This window comes from Urocampus carinirostris, unplaced genomic scaffold (assembly GCF_059441175.1).
Source record: "Urocampus carinirostris isolate Australia breed hairy pipefish unplaced genomic scaffold, RoL_Ucar_1.0 HiC_scaffold_36, whole genome shotgun sequence".
Taxonomy (NCBI): Eukaryota; Metazoa; Chordata; class Actinopteri; order Syngnathiformes; family Syngnathidae; genus Urocampus; species Urocampus carinirostris.
This window is the reverse complement of record NW_028283143.1, coordinates 130001-145000: the sequence shown is the minus strand read 5'-3', so window position 1 is coordinate 145000 and position 15000 is coordinate 130001. Positions and strand designations below refer to the sequence as shown.

At 57.5% G+C, this 15000-nt stretch overlaps 2 non-coding genes across 2 annotated transcripts; both read left to right on the top strand.

The window, feature by feature from the left end:
• The first annotated feature begins 11314 nt into the window (after nt 1-11314).
• Nucleotides 11315-13301, top strand: LOC148345655 (18S ribosomal RNA). Its single transcript, XR_015848555.1, has one exon. It is a non-coding gene; the product is annotated as an 18S ribosomal RNA (ribosomal RNA).
• A 1342-nt stretch (nt 13302-14643) lies between these two features.
• Nucleotides 14644-14797, top strand: LOC148345654 (5.8S ribosomal RNA). The gene has a single exon (XR_015848541.1). It is a non-coding gene; the product is annotated as a 5.8S ribosomal RNA (ribosomal RNA).
• Nucleotides 14798-15000: the final 203 nt, after the last annotated feature.

Genomic DNA, 15000 nt, shown 5'->3' with positions numbered 1-15000 from the left:
CCCTGGTGACCCGACAATCGGACTTAGTGCAATTTTCCAAGTGCTGCAAGCCAATGTTGGCCCGACAAGTCCCCAAACGGCAGCCCGGTTTTGAGCCACTAGTGTCGGCCTATAAGTCCCCAAACACCGGCCCGGTTTTACGACCACTAGTCCCCCAACACTAGCCCGGGATTCAGCCACTAGTGGCGGGCACAATTCCCCAAACACCGGTCCGATAATACGCGCGCATATCCCCAAACACCGGCCCGATAATACGCGCGCATATCCCCAAACACCGGCCCGGATTTCAGCCACTAGTGGCGGGCACAAGTCCCCCAACACTAGCCAAGTTCTCAGCCACTAGTGGCGGGCACAATTCCCCAAACACCGGTCCGATAATACGCGCGCATATCCCCAAACACCGGCCCGATAATACGCGCACAATTCCCCAAACACCGGCGCGGATTTCAGCCACTATTGGAGGGCACAAGTCCCCCAACACTAGCCCAGTTCTCAGCCACTAGTGGCGGGCACAATTCCCCAAACACCGGTCCGATAATACGCGCGCATATCCCCAAACACCGGCCCGATAATACGCGCACAATTCCCCAAACACCGGCGCGGATTTCAGCCACTATTGGCGGGCACAAGTCCCCCAACACTAGCCCGGGATTCAGCCACTAGTGGCGGGCACAATTCCCCAAACACCGGCCCGATAATACGCGCGCAATTCCCCAAACACCGGCCCGATAATACGCGCGCAAATCCCCAAACACCGGCCCGATAATACGCGCACAATTCCCCAAACACCGGCGCGGATTTCAGCCACTATTGGCGGGCACAAGTCCCCCAACACTAGCCCGGGATTCAGCCACTAGTGGCGGGCACGATTCCCCAAACACCGGTCCGATAATACGCGTGCATATCCCCAAACACCGGCCCGATAATACGCGCACAATTCCCCAAACACCGGCACGGATTTCAGCCACTATTGGCGGGCACAAGTCCCCCAACACTAGCCCGGGATTCAGCCACTAGTGGCGGGCACGATTCCCCAAACACCGGTCCGATAATACGCGCGCATATCCCCAAACACCGGCCCGATAATACGCGCACAATTCCCCAAACACCGGCGCGGATTTCAGCCACTATTGGCGGGCACAAGTCCCCCAACACTAGCCCGGGATTCAGCCACTAGTGGCGGGCACGATTCCCCAAACACCGGCCCGATAATACGCGCGCATATCCCCAAACACCGGCCCGATAATACGCGCACAATTCCCCAAACACCGGCCCGATAATACGCGCGCAATTCCCCAAACACCGGCCCGATAATACGCGCGCAAATCGCCAAACACCGGCCCGATAATACGCGCACAATTCCCCAAACACCGGCCCGATAATACGCGCGCAATTCCCCAAACACCGGCCCGATAATACGCGCGCAATTCCCCAAACACCGGCCCGGATTTCAGCCACTATTGGAGGGCACAAGTCCCCCAACACTAGCCCAGTTCTCAGCCACTAGTGGCGGGCACAATTCCCCAAACACCGGCCCGATAATACGCGCGCATATCCCCAAACACCGGCCCGATAAAACGCGCACAATTCCCCAAACACCGGCGCGGATTTCAGCCACTATTGGCGGGCACAAGTCCCCCAACACTAGCCCGGGATTCAGCCACTAGTGGCGGGCACGATTCCCCAAACACCGGTCCGATAATACGCGCGCATATCCCCAAACACCGGCCCGATAATACGCGCACAATTCCCCAAACACCGGCCCGATAATACGCGCGCAATTCCCCAAACACCGGTCCGATAATACGCGCGCATATCCCCAAACACCGGCCCGATAATACGCGCACAATTCCCCAAACACCGGCCCGGATTTCAGCCACTAGTGGCGGGCACAAGTCCCCAAACACTAGCCAAGTTCTCAGCCACTATTGGCGGGCACAAGTCCCCCAACACTAGCCAAGTTCTCAGCCACTAGTGGCGGGCACAATTCCCCAAACACCGGTCCGATAATACGCGCGCATATCCCCAAACACCGGCCCGATAATACGCGCACAATTCCCCAAACACCGGCGCGGATTTCAGCCACTATTGGCGGGCACAAGTCCCCCAACACTAGCCCGGGATTCAGCCACTAGTGGCGGGCACGATTCCCCAAACACCGGTCCGATAATACGCGCGCATATCCCCAAACACCGGCCCGATAATACGCGCACAATTCCCCAAACACCGGCGCGGATTTCAGCCACTATTGGCGGGCACAAGTCCCCAAACACTAGCCAAGTTCTCAGCCACTAGTGGCGGGCACAATTCCCCAAACACCGGTCCGATAATACGCGCGCATATCCCCAAACACCGGCCCGATAATACGCGCACAATTCCCCAAACACCGGCCCGATAATACGCGCGCAATTCCCCAAACACCGGCCCGATAATACGCGCGCAATTCCCCAAACACCGGTCCGATAATACGCGCGCATATCCCCAAACACCGGCCCGATAATACGCGCACAATTCCCCAAACACCGGCCCGGATTTCAGCCACTAGTGGCGGGCACAAGTCCCCAAACACTAGCCAAGTTCTCAGCCACTATTGGCGGGCACAAGTCCCCCAACACTAGCCAAGTTCTCAGCCACTAGTGGCGGGCACAATTCCCCAAACACCGGTCCGATAATACGCGCGCATATCCCCAAACACCGGCCCGATAATACGCGCGCATATCCCCAAACACCGGCCCGGATTTCAGCCACTAGTGGCGGGCACAAGTCCCCCAACACTAGCCAAGTTCTCAGCCACTAGTGGCGGGCACAATTCCCCAAACACCGGTCCGATAATACGCGCGCATATCCCCAAACACCGGCCCGATAATACGCGCACAATTCCCCAAACACCGGCGCGGATTTCAGCCACTATTGGAGGGCACAAGTCCCCCAACACTAGCCCAGTTCTCAGCCACTAGTGGCGGGCACAATTCCCCAAACACCGGTCCGATAATACGCGCGCATATCCCCAAACACCGGCCCGATAATACGCGCACAATTCCCCAAACACCGGCGCGGATTTCAGCCACTATTGGCGGGCACAAGTCCCCCAACACTAGCCCGGGATTCAGCCACTAGTGGCGGGCACAATTCCCCAAACACCGGCCCGATAATACGCGCGCAATTCCCCAAACACCGGCCCGATAATACGCGCGCAAATCCCCAAACACCGGCCCGATAATACGCGCACAATTCCCCAAACACCGGCGCGGATTTCAGCCACTATTGGCGGGCACAAGTCCCCCAACACTAGCCCGGGATTCAGCCACTAGTGGCGGGCACGATTCCCCAAACACCGGTCCGATAATACGCGTGCATATCCCCAAACACCGGCCCGATAATACGCGCACAATTCCCCAAACACCGGCACGGATTTCAGCCACTATTGGCGGGCACAAGTCCCCCAACACTAGCCCGGGATTCAGCCACTAGTGGCGGGCACGATTCCCCAAACACCGGTCCGATAATACGCGCGCATATCCCCAAACACCGGCCCGATAATACGCGCACAATTCCCCAAACACCGGCGCGGATTTCAGCCACTATTGGCGGGCACAAGTCCCCCAACACTAGCCCGGGATTCAGCCACTAGTGGCGGGCACGATTCCCCAAACACCGGCCCGATAATACGCGCGCATATCCCCAAACACCGGCCCGATAATACGCGCACAATTCCCCAAACACCGGCCCGATAATACGCGCGCAATTCCCCAAACACCGGCCCGATAATACGCGCGCAAATCGCCAAACACCGGCCCGATAATACGCGCACAATTCCCCAAACACCGGCCCGATAATACGCGCGCAATTCCCCAAACACCGGCCCGATAATACGCGCGCAATTCCCCAAACACCGGCCCGGATTTCAGCCACTATTGGAGGGCACAAGTCCCCCAACACTAGCCCAGTTCTCAGCCACTAGTGGCGGGCACAATTCCCCAAACACCGGCCCGATAATACGCGCGCATATCCCCAAACACCGGCCCGATAAAACGCGCACAATTCCCCAAACACCGGCGCGGATTTCAGCCACTATTGGCGGGCACAAGTCCCCCAACACTAGCCCGGGATTCAGCCACTAGTGGCGGGCACGATTCCCCAAACACCGGTCCGATAATACGCGCGCATATCCCCAAACACCGGCCCGATAATACGCGCACAATTCCCCAAACACCGGCCCGATAATACGCGCGCAATTCCCCAAACACCGGTCCGATAATACGCGCGCATATCCCCAAACACCGGCCCGATAATACGCGCACAATTCCCCAAACACCGGCCCGGATTTCAGCCACTAGTGGCGGGCACAAGTCCCCAAACACTAGCCAAGTTCTCAGCCACTATTGGCGGGCACAAGTCCCCCAACACTAGCCAAGTTCTCAGCCACTAGTGGCGGGCACAATTCCCCAAACACCGGTCCGATAATACGCGCGCATATCCCCAAACACCGGCCCGATAATACGCGCACAATTCCCCAAACACCGGCGCGGATTTCAGCCACTATTGGCGGGCACAAGTCCCCCAACACTAGCCCGGGATTCAGCCACTAGTGGCGGGCACGATTCCCCAAACACCGGTCCGATAATACGCGCGCATATCCCCAAACACCGGCCCGATAATACGCGCACAATTCCCCAAACACCGGCGCGGATTTCAGCCACTATTGGCGGGCACAAGTCCCCAAACACTAGCCAAGTTCTCAGCCACTAGTGGCGGGCACAATTCCCCAAACACCGGTCCGATAATACGCGCGCATATCCCCAAACACCGGCCCGATAATACGCGCACAATTCCCCAAACACCGGCGCGGATTTCAGCCACTATTGGCGGGCACAAGTCCCCCAACACTAGCCCGGGATTCAGCCACTAGTGGCGGGCACGATTCCCCAAACACCGGCCCGATAATACGCGCGCAATTCCCCAAACACCGGTCCGATAATACGCGCGCATATCCCCAAACACCGGCCCGATAATACGCGCACAATTCCCCAAACACCGGCGCGGATTTCAGCCACTATTGGCGGGCACAAGTCCCCCAACACTAGCCCGGGATTCAGCCACTAGTGGCGGGCACGATTCCCCAAACACCGGTCCGATAATACGCGCGCATATCCCCAAACACCGGCCCGATAATACGCGCACAATTCCCCAAACACCGGCCCGATAATACGCGCGCAATTCCCCAAACACCGGTCCGATAATACGCGCGCATATCCCCAAACACCGGCCCGATAATACGCGCACAATTCCCCAAACACCGGCCCGGATTTCAGCCACTAGTGGCGGGCACAAGTCCCCAAACACTAGCCAAGTTCTCAGCCACTAGTGGCGGGCACAATTCCCCAAACACCGGCCCGATAATACGCGCGCAAATCCCCAAACACCGGCCCGATAATACGCGCACAATTCCCCAAACACCGGCCCGATAATACGCGCGCAATTCCCCAAACACCGGCGCGGATTTCAGCCACTATTGGCGGGCACAAGTCCCCCAACACTAGCCCGGGATTCAGCCACTAGTGGCGGGCACGATTCCCCAAACACCGGCCCGATAATACGCGCGCATATCCCCAAACACCGGCCCGATAATACGCGCACAATTCCCCAAACACCGGCCCGATAATACGCGCGCAATTCCCCAAACACCGGCCCGATAATACGCGCGCAAATCCCCAAACACCGGCCCGATAATACGCGCACAATTCCCCAAACACCGGTCCGATAATACGCGCGCATATCCCCAAACACCGGCCCGATAATACGCGCACAATTCCCCAAACACCGGCGCGGATTTCAGCCACTATTGGCGGGCACAAGTCCCCCAACACTAGCCCGGGATTCAGCCACTAGTGGCGGGCACGATTCCCCAAACACCGGTCCGATAATACGCGCGCATATCCCCAAACACCGGCCCGATAATACGCGCACAATTCCCCAAACACCGGCGCGGATTTCAGCCACTATTGGCGGGCACAAGTCCCCCAACACTAGCCCGGGATTCAGCCACTAGTGGCGGGCACGATTCCCCAAACACCGGCCCGATAATACGCGCGCAATTCCCCAAACACCGGCCCGATAATACGCGCACATTTCCCCAAACACCGGCGCGGATTTCAGCCACTATTGGCGGGCACAAGTCCCCCAACACTAGCCCGGGATTCAGCCACTATTGGCGGGCACAAGTCCCCCAACACTAGCCCGGGATTCAGCCACTAGTGGCGGGCACGATTCCCCAAACACCGGCCCGGCGCTGAGTATATGGCCTCCGAAAGGCCCATACATTCAGACGGGTCCATGTATTTTCAACGACAGCAGCAGTACCGCCAAAATCCATGCAGCGGCGCTGGATTTATGGCCTCCGAAAGGCCCATTCATTCAGACGGGTCCATGTATTTTCAGCGACAGCCGCAGTACCGCCAAAATCCATGCAGAGGCGCTGAGTTTATGGCCTCCGAAAGGCCCATTCATTCAGACGGGTCCATGTATTTTCAGCGACAGCAGCAGTACCGCCAAAATCCATGCAGCGGCGCTGTATTTATGGCCTCCGAAAGGCCCATTCATTACCAACGGGGCTGCAGTAGCATCCCGCGGCCACGCAGGGGCAGATATTGTGAGGGAATTACATGGTAGTGGACGGAGCGCCCATGCATTTCCAATGGGAGTGCAGTACCTCAAAAATCCGCTCCAAGCCACCGAACTTGAGGGCCCGACGTTCCCTCAACACTAGCCCAGTGCAATCGACATTTCGTTCTGTGTACATTGTTACACAGAATGACAATACAAGGGAATTATTATTATTATTATTATTGTTATGTATTCAGCCACTAGTGGCGGGCACAATACCCCAAACACTGGCCCGGCGCTGGCTGAGTTTATGGCCTCTGAAAGGCCCATACATTCAGACGGGTCCATGTATTTTCAGTTTTCCGTAGCAGGTGTGATTGTTTGTTTAATTAGGTAGTTTGTGTTGGTGACGGTGTTCCTAACTGTGGTGGCTTGTTTGTAGAATGTGGGGCCCTGCGTTTGTGTTATGTTGATTTCTGGTAATTTACTTTTTACTAAGTAGTCTTTCAGGTTTTTGTTTCTTTTAAAGGCTGAGATGATTTTGTAATCTTGGATTATGCTTGTGTTCTGTAGTGTCTGATTTATATTTTGTCCATTCATTCAGACGGGTCCATGTATTTTCAGCGACAGCCGCAGTACCGCCAAAATCCATGCAGCGGCGCTGGATTTATGGCCTCCGAAAGGCCCATTCATTCAGACGGGTCCATGTATTTTCAGCGACAGCCGCAGTACCGCCAAAATCCATGCAGAGGCGCTGAGTTTATGGCCTCCGAAAGGCCCATTCATTCAGACGGGTCCATGTATTTTCAGCGACAGCAGCAGTACCGCCAAAATCCATGCAGCGGCGCTGTATTTATGGCCTCCGAAAGGCCCATTCATTACCAACGGGGCTGCAGTAGCATCCCGCGGCCACGCAGGGGCAGATATTGTGAGGGAATTACATGGTAGTGGACGGAGCGCCCATGCATTTCCAATGGGAGTGCAGTACCTCAAAAATCCGCTCCAAGCCACCGAACTTGAGGGCCCGACGTTCCCTCAACACTAGCCCAGTGCAATCGACATTTCGTTCTGTGTACATTGTTACACAGAATGACAATACAAGGGAATTATTATTATTATTATTATTATTATGTATTCAGCCACTAGTGGCGGGCACAATACCCCAAACACTGGCCCGGCGCTGGCTGAGTTTATGGCCTCCGAAAGGCCCATACATTCAGACGGGTCCATGTATTTTCAGTTTTCCGTAGCAGGTGTGATTGTTTGTTTAATTAGGTAGTTTGTGTTGGTGACGGTGTTCCTAACTGTGGTGGCTTGTTTGTAGAATGTGGGGCCCTGCGTTTGTGTTATGTTGATTTCTGGTAATTTACTTTTTACTAAGTAGTCTTTCAGGTTTTTGTTTCTTTTAAAGGCTGAGATGATTTTGTAATCTTGGATTATGCTTGTGTTCTGTAGTGTCTGATTTATATTTTGTCCATTCATTCAGACGGGTCCATGTATTTTCAGCGACAGCCGCAGTACCGCCAAAATCCATGCAGCGGCGCTGAGTTTATGGCCTCCGAAAGGCCCATTCATTCAGACGGGTCCATGTATTTTCAGCGACAGCCGCAGTACCGCCAAAATCCATGCAGCGGCGCTGGGTTTATGGAATCCGAAAGGCCCATTCATTCAGACGGGTCCATGTATTTTCAACGACAGCCGCAGTACCGCCAAAATCCATGCAGCGGCGCTGTATTTATGGCCTCCGAAAGGCCCATTCATTCCCAACGGGGCAGCAGTAGCATCGCGCGGCCACGCGGGGGCAGATATTGTGAGGGAATTACATTGTAGTGGACGGAGCGCCCATGCATTTCCAATGGGAGTGCAGTACCTCAAAAATCCGCTCCAAGCCACCGAACTTGAGGGCCCGACGTTCCCTCAACACTAGCCCAGTGCAATCGACATTTCGTTCTGTGTACATTGTTACACAGAATGACAATACAAGGGAATTATTATTATTATTATTATTATTATGTATTCAGCCACTAGTGGCGGGCACAATACCCCAAACACTGGCCCGGCGCTGGCTGAGTTTATGGCCTCCGAAAGGCCCATACATTCAGACGGGTCCATGTATTTTCAGTTTTCCGTAGCAGGTGTGATTGTTTGTTTAATTAGGTAGTTTGTGTGGGTGACGGTGTTCCTAACTGTGGTGGCTTGTTTGTAGAATGTGGGGCCCTGCGTTTGTGTTATGTTGATTTCTGGTAATTTACTTTTTACTAAGTAGTCTTTCAGGTTTTTGTTTCTTTTAAAGGCTGAGATGATTTTGTAATCTTGGATTATGCTTGTGTTCTGTAGTGTCTGATTTATATTTTGTCCATTCATTCAGACGGGTCCATGTATTTTCAGCGACAGCCGCAGTACCGCCAAAATCCATGCAGCGGCGCTGGATTTATGGCCTCCGAAAGGCCCATTCATTCAGACGGGTCCATGTATTTTCAGCGACAGCCGCAGTACCGCCAAAATCCATGCAGAGGCGCTGAGTTTATGGCCTCCGAAAGGCCCATTCATTCAGACGGGTCCATGTATTTTCAGCGACAGCAGCAGTACCGCCAAAATCCATGCAGCGGCGCTGTATTTATGGCCTCCGAAAGGCCCATTCATTACCAACGGGGCTGCAGTAGCATCCCGCGGCCACGCAGGGGCAGATATTGTGAGGGAATTACATGGTAGTGGACGGAGCGCCCATGCATTTCCAATGGGAGTGCAGTACCTCAAAAATCCGCTCCAAGCCACCGAACTTGAGGGCCCGACGTTCCCTCAACACTAGCCCAGTGCAATCGACATTTCGTTCTGTGTACATTGTTACACAGAATGACAATACAAGGGAATTATTATTATTATTATTATTATTATGTATTCAGCCACTAGTGGCGGGCACAATACCCCAAACACTGGCCCGGCGCTGGCTGAGTTTATGGCCTCCGAAAGGCCCATACATTCAGACGGGTCCATGTATTTTCAGTTTTCCGTAGCAGGTGTGATTGTTTGTTTAATTAGGTAGTTTGTGTTGGTGACGGTGTTCCTAACTGTGGTGGCTTGTTTGTAGAATGTGGGGCCCTGCGTTTGTGTTATGTTGATTTCTGGTAATTTACTTTTTACTAAGTAGTCTTTCAGGTTTTTGTTTCTTTTAAAGGCTGAGATGATTTTGTAATCTTGGATTATGCTTGTGTTCTGTAGTGTCTGATTTATATTTTGTCCATTCATTCAGACGGGTCCATGTATTTTCAGCGACAGCCGCAGTACCGCCAAAATCCATGCAGCGGCGCTGAGTTTATGGCCTCCGAAAGGCCCATTCATTCAGACGGGTCCATGTATTTTCAGCGACAGCCGCAGTACCGCCAAAATCCATGCAGCGGCGCTGGGTTTATGGAATCCGAAAGGCCCATTCATTCAGACGGGTCCATGTATTTTCAACGACAGCCGCAGTACCGCCAAAATCCATGCAGCGGCGCTGTATTTATGGCCTCCGAAAGGCCCATTCATTCCCAACGGGGCAGCAGTAGCATCGCGCGGCCACGCGGGGGCAGATATTGTGAGGGAATTACATTGTAGTGGACGGAGCGCCCATGTATTCCTATGGGCAATGCATTTCCAATGGGAGTGCAGTACCTCAAAAATCCGCTAGAGGGCCCCGAACTTGAGGGCCCGGCGTTCCCTCAAGTGCCGATTTTATACCCCCTTCTCCAGCCGACAGCCAGAATTATATTAGGGACTCGCAATTTTGAGAGGTGAGCACCAGGGCTAATCAGCGGCCACCCGTGACCATTGAGTCCGACAGAGCAGAGGCTAGGGGCGGCCTCGCATCTCGCAATTACCGAGGGAAGATGCCGGTTCTCGAAAAATTTCTAAGTTTTTCAAATTTTAAAGTATTGAAGTATTTAGGGCGCTTCCCGCGGCCCTGGCTTTTGCATGTACCCCTCTAAGCTCCGGTTCTCGAAAAATGTCTAAGTTTTTCAAACTTTAAAGTATTGAAGCCGGACTTCCGCGGAGGCTGACAGGGGGCCTCCATCGAAGCACCCTTCACCCCCGGGTGAGCCGGCGTCGGCCCACGGGCCTGCCGGTTCCCCAACTGAGCGATTGGCACACGAGACCCGCCTCGGAGGGCCCACGTCGGCCGGCGCAAGCCGGTGTTCGGGCGTGCGGCTCCTCCGGCTTTGCGGGTCAAGCTCCAGCGCCGAGGATACTAGGCAAACGTTGGGCCCCCCCGAGCCGAGTGGATACCCGCCTCAGAAAGAGCTGGGGCGGTACGTACGGACGGCCTCACTAAGAGGGAACGGAAGCTACTAAAGCACACGTATAACTGTCCGATGTGCGAACGAAAGTGAGGCCGGACGAATCCGATACGAGTTACGAGTGAGGCGGGATCCACGGCTGGCACTCGCGGGGCCCTCTTGCGAAACCATGCCTCGGCGTGAACCTTTTGGCGGCAGAACCAAGACGAACCGAGGTCGAGCTTCCGTCTCGAGCCACACCCAGACGTCCGACCGTCGCGGAGCCCGACGCCACGCGTGCTAGGGCTCCGCGCGAAACATCGTTTCACGACACCCGCTCGTCAGCCCGTCCGAACGTATACGAGTGTCGCGCGGCCCCCCGGGCCCGGCTGTAGCCACAGCCTCGTCCCGGACCAGGGCCGCACCGCCACCAGCAGCGCCCCCCCGGCGGCAGACGCACTCTGGTTGATCCTGCCAGTAGCATATGCTTGTTTTCAAGATTAAGCCATGCATGTCTAAGTACGAATGGCCAGTACAGTGAAACTGCGAACGGCTCATTAAATCAGTTATGGTTCCTTTGATCGCTCCACCGTTACTTGGATAACTGTGGCAAATCCAGAGCTAATACATGCAAACGAGCGCCGACTCGCGGGCGGGGCTCCGGCCTCGCCCCGGGGACGCGTGCATTTATCAGACACAAAAACCCACGCGGTGTCCGGCGGGCGGGGGCTCAGCCGTCGCGCGCGTCCCCCGCGTCCGGCCTCCGCCTCTCCGGGCGGGGGCGTAAGCGGCGCGGGCGGCTCCGCGCGCGCCGGTCCTCGTTCCGCCGGCCCGGCCCCCCCTTTGTGTTGACTCAGGATAACCTCGTGCCGATCGCTCGCCCACCCGAGGCGGCGACGACTCATTCGAATGTCTGCCCTATCAACTTTCGATGGTAGACTCTGCGCCTACCATGGTGACCACGGGTAACGGGGAATCAGGGTTCGATTCCGGAGAGGGAGCATGAGAAACGGCTACCACATCCAAGGAAGGCAGCAGGCGCGCAAATTACCCACTCCCGACACGGGGAGGTAGTGACGAAAAATAACAATACGGGACTCGTTCGAGTCTCCGTAATTGGAATGAGCCGAACACAAACCCATCGGCCAGCATCCATTGGAGGGCAAGTCTGGTGCCAGCAGCCGCGGTAATTCCAGCTCCAATAGCGTATTTTAAAGTTGCTGCAGTTAAAAAGCTCCTAGTTGGACCCCGGGACGCGAGCTGACGGTCCGCCGCGAGGCGTGCATCCGTCTGTCCCAGCCCCTGCCTCTCGGCAAAAGCCCCCGTGATGCCCTTCGCTGGGTGTCACTCGCGGGGCCCGAAGCGTTTACTTTGAGGAAATTAGAGTGTTCAAAGCAGGCCACACGGCCGCCCCTGCATATCGCAGCTGGGAATAATGGAATAGGACTCCGGTTCTATTTTGTGGGTTGTCATGAACTGGGGCCATGATTAAGAGGGACGGCCGGGGGCATTCGTACTGCGCCGCTAGAGGTGAAATTCTTGGACCGGCGCAAGACGGACGAGAGCGAAAGCATTTGCCAAGAATGTTTTCATTAATCAAGAACGAAAGTCGGAGGTTCGAAGACGATCAGATACCGTCCTAGTTCCGACCATAAACGATGCCGACTCGCGATCCGGCGGCGTTATTCCCATGACCCGCCGAGCAGCACCCGGGAAACCGACCAAGTGTCTGGGTTCCGGGGGGAGTATTGTTGCAAAGCTGAAACTTAAAGGAATTGACGGAAGGGCACCACCAGGAGTGGAGCATGCGGCTTAATTTGACTCAACACGGGAAACCTCACCCGGCCCGGACACGGAAAGGATTGACAGATTGAAGGCTCTTTCTCGATACCGTGGGTGGTGGTGCATGGCCGTTCGTAGTTGGTGGAGCGATTTGTCTGGTTAATTCCGATAACGAACGAGACTCAAACATACTAAATAGTACCGCGGCCCCCCGCGCGGTCGGCGGCAGAAAACTTCTTAGAGGGACAAGTGGCTCTCAGCCACACGAGAATGAGCAATAACAGGTCTGTGATGCCCTTAGATGTCCGGGGCTGCACGCGCGCCACACTGAGCGTATAAGCGCGTCGTCTATCCCCGCGCCGGCAGGCGCGGGTAATCCTATGAACCCCGCTCGTGACAGGGCCTGGGGATTGCAATTATTTCCCACCAACGAGGAATTCCCAGTAAGCGCGGGTCATTAGCCTGCGTTGATTAAGTCCCTGCCCTTTGTACACACCGCCCGTCGCTACTACCGATCGGATGGCTTAGTGAGGTCCTCGGATAGTCCCCGCCGGGGCCGGCCCCGGCTCCGGCGGTGTGCCAGAAGACGGTCGAACTTGACTATCTAGAGGAAGTAAAAGTCGTAACAAGGTTTCTGTAGGTGAACCTGCAGAAGGATCATTAACGTACGAGCGGCAGCAGATCCGCCTCGGTACACCCCCGACGAGCCAGACGCCGAGGGCGGCGGGTCGTCGCAGGCGGAGGAAGAGGGTAGACCGGGACGGGACGGGACGGGGGGCGCGGCGCGGGTCACTCCCGGGCCGCGCGTCGGAGCGAGTTCGGCGGGCGCCACGCGGCGCGGCGCGACGCGAGAAAAGGCGGCGGGCGATGTCGCGCTACCTCCGTGCGAGCGGGGTAGCGCGCTCGTCCGACGACCCCAGTAGCGCGGCGCGGCGCGACGACAGGCGACCGCCAGCGACGGGCGAAAGGCGGCGGCCGTGCGCGGGACCCCCGTAACCGGGGAATCCCCCTATGCCGACGACCCTAGCTCGGCGCGGTTCTCGCGCTTCCGGCGCGCGCTTCCTGGGCGGCACTCGCCTCGACGACCTCCCGTCCTTTAAAGGTAACGGTTCGGGCCGGCGCCCCGGCGTCCGTCCGCCCGTCGGTGTCGCGTGTCCGTGCGGCGCGGGGCTGCTCTCGGCGAGGGTCGCCGAGCAAGCGGATCCCCGCACGGATCACAACGGCCGTATGGCGGCGGCGTCGGGACGCCCGCCCGAGACGAAGGTTCAGGGCGACGAAACGGTGCTCCCACCGGCTACCTTTTTCCCCGGCCAAACGCGTCCGTCGGCCGGAGCCCTCGAGGGGCCGCGTAGCGCGCGCGTGGGCCGGCCCCCGGACACCGGAGTCCCTCCCGGGGCTCCGGACACCGGGGGTTCGGTTCCGCGCGGTCCGCCGCGGTCTCCTCTGTCCATCCATAGTCCGGGCAGGCCGCGGCCGGGTCGGGGGCCAGTCCCCCCTCGGTGTCAGCGCGGTCGCGCCGCCCTTGTAAACCAAACCCACTCGCTGACGGGTAGCAACACCCAAAGCGTCGCTTCGCGGCGCGGCGGGGCTTCCAAGTCGGATGGCCTTCCGGGGTCCGGGTAGGAGACGCCGGGGGCCGGCCTCAGCGCCGAGCCCCCGACCTACCCGGCGAGTCCGGTCGCCGAGTCGTGTCAGGCCCGAGCGGGAGACGCCGGGCGCCGGCCTCAGCGCCGAGCGCCCGACCTACCCGGGCCGACGCACGTCTCGGGCGCCGTCGCGGCCCCGAGCGGGAGACGCCGGGCGCCGGCCTCAGCGCCGCGCGCCCGACCCGCTCGGCTCGTCGCGGCGTCGCGCGTATCGCGCCCGTCGGTAACCGCGCCGCGGGTTAGGGGCTCGCTCGCGGGAGCGACCGAACGGCACCCGCGGCGCGTTCGTCTCCGGTACAAACCCTGTCGTGAATTTGTCTCCGATCGTCCCGGGCGGACGTAAAAGGGCCCAAACGTACGACTCTTAGCGGTGGATCACTCGGCTCGTGCGTCGATGAAGAACGCAGCTAGCTGCGAGAACTAATGTGATTTGCAGGACACATTGATCATCGACACTTTGAACGCACATTGCGGCCCCGGTTTTACCCCGGGGCCACGCCTGTCTGAGCGGCGCTTTCCAATCGATCGGACGCGGGCCGGGCCCTCCGCGACATTCCGCCGGTCCGTCCGGCGGGTGGCGCGAGAACCCGGTCCGCGCGGGCGAGGCTCGGGCCCTCCGCGACATTCCGCCGGTCCGCCCGGCGGGTGGCGCGCGACCCGTGTCCCCGCCCACTCCGCGGCTGGGGTTTCGCAGGGACCCCCGTCCCTTCGTACCC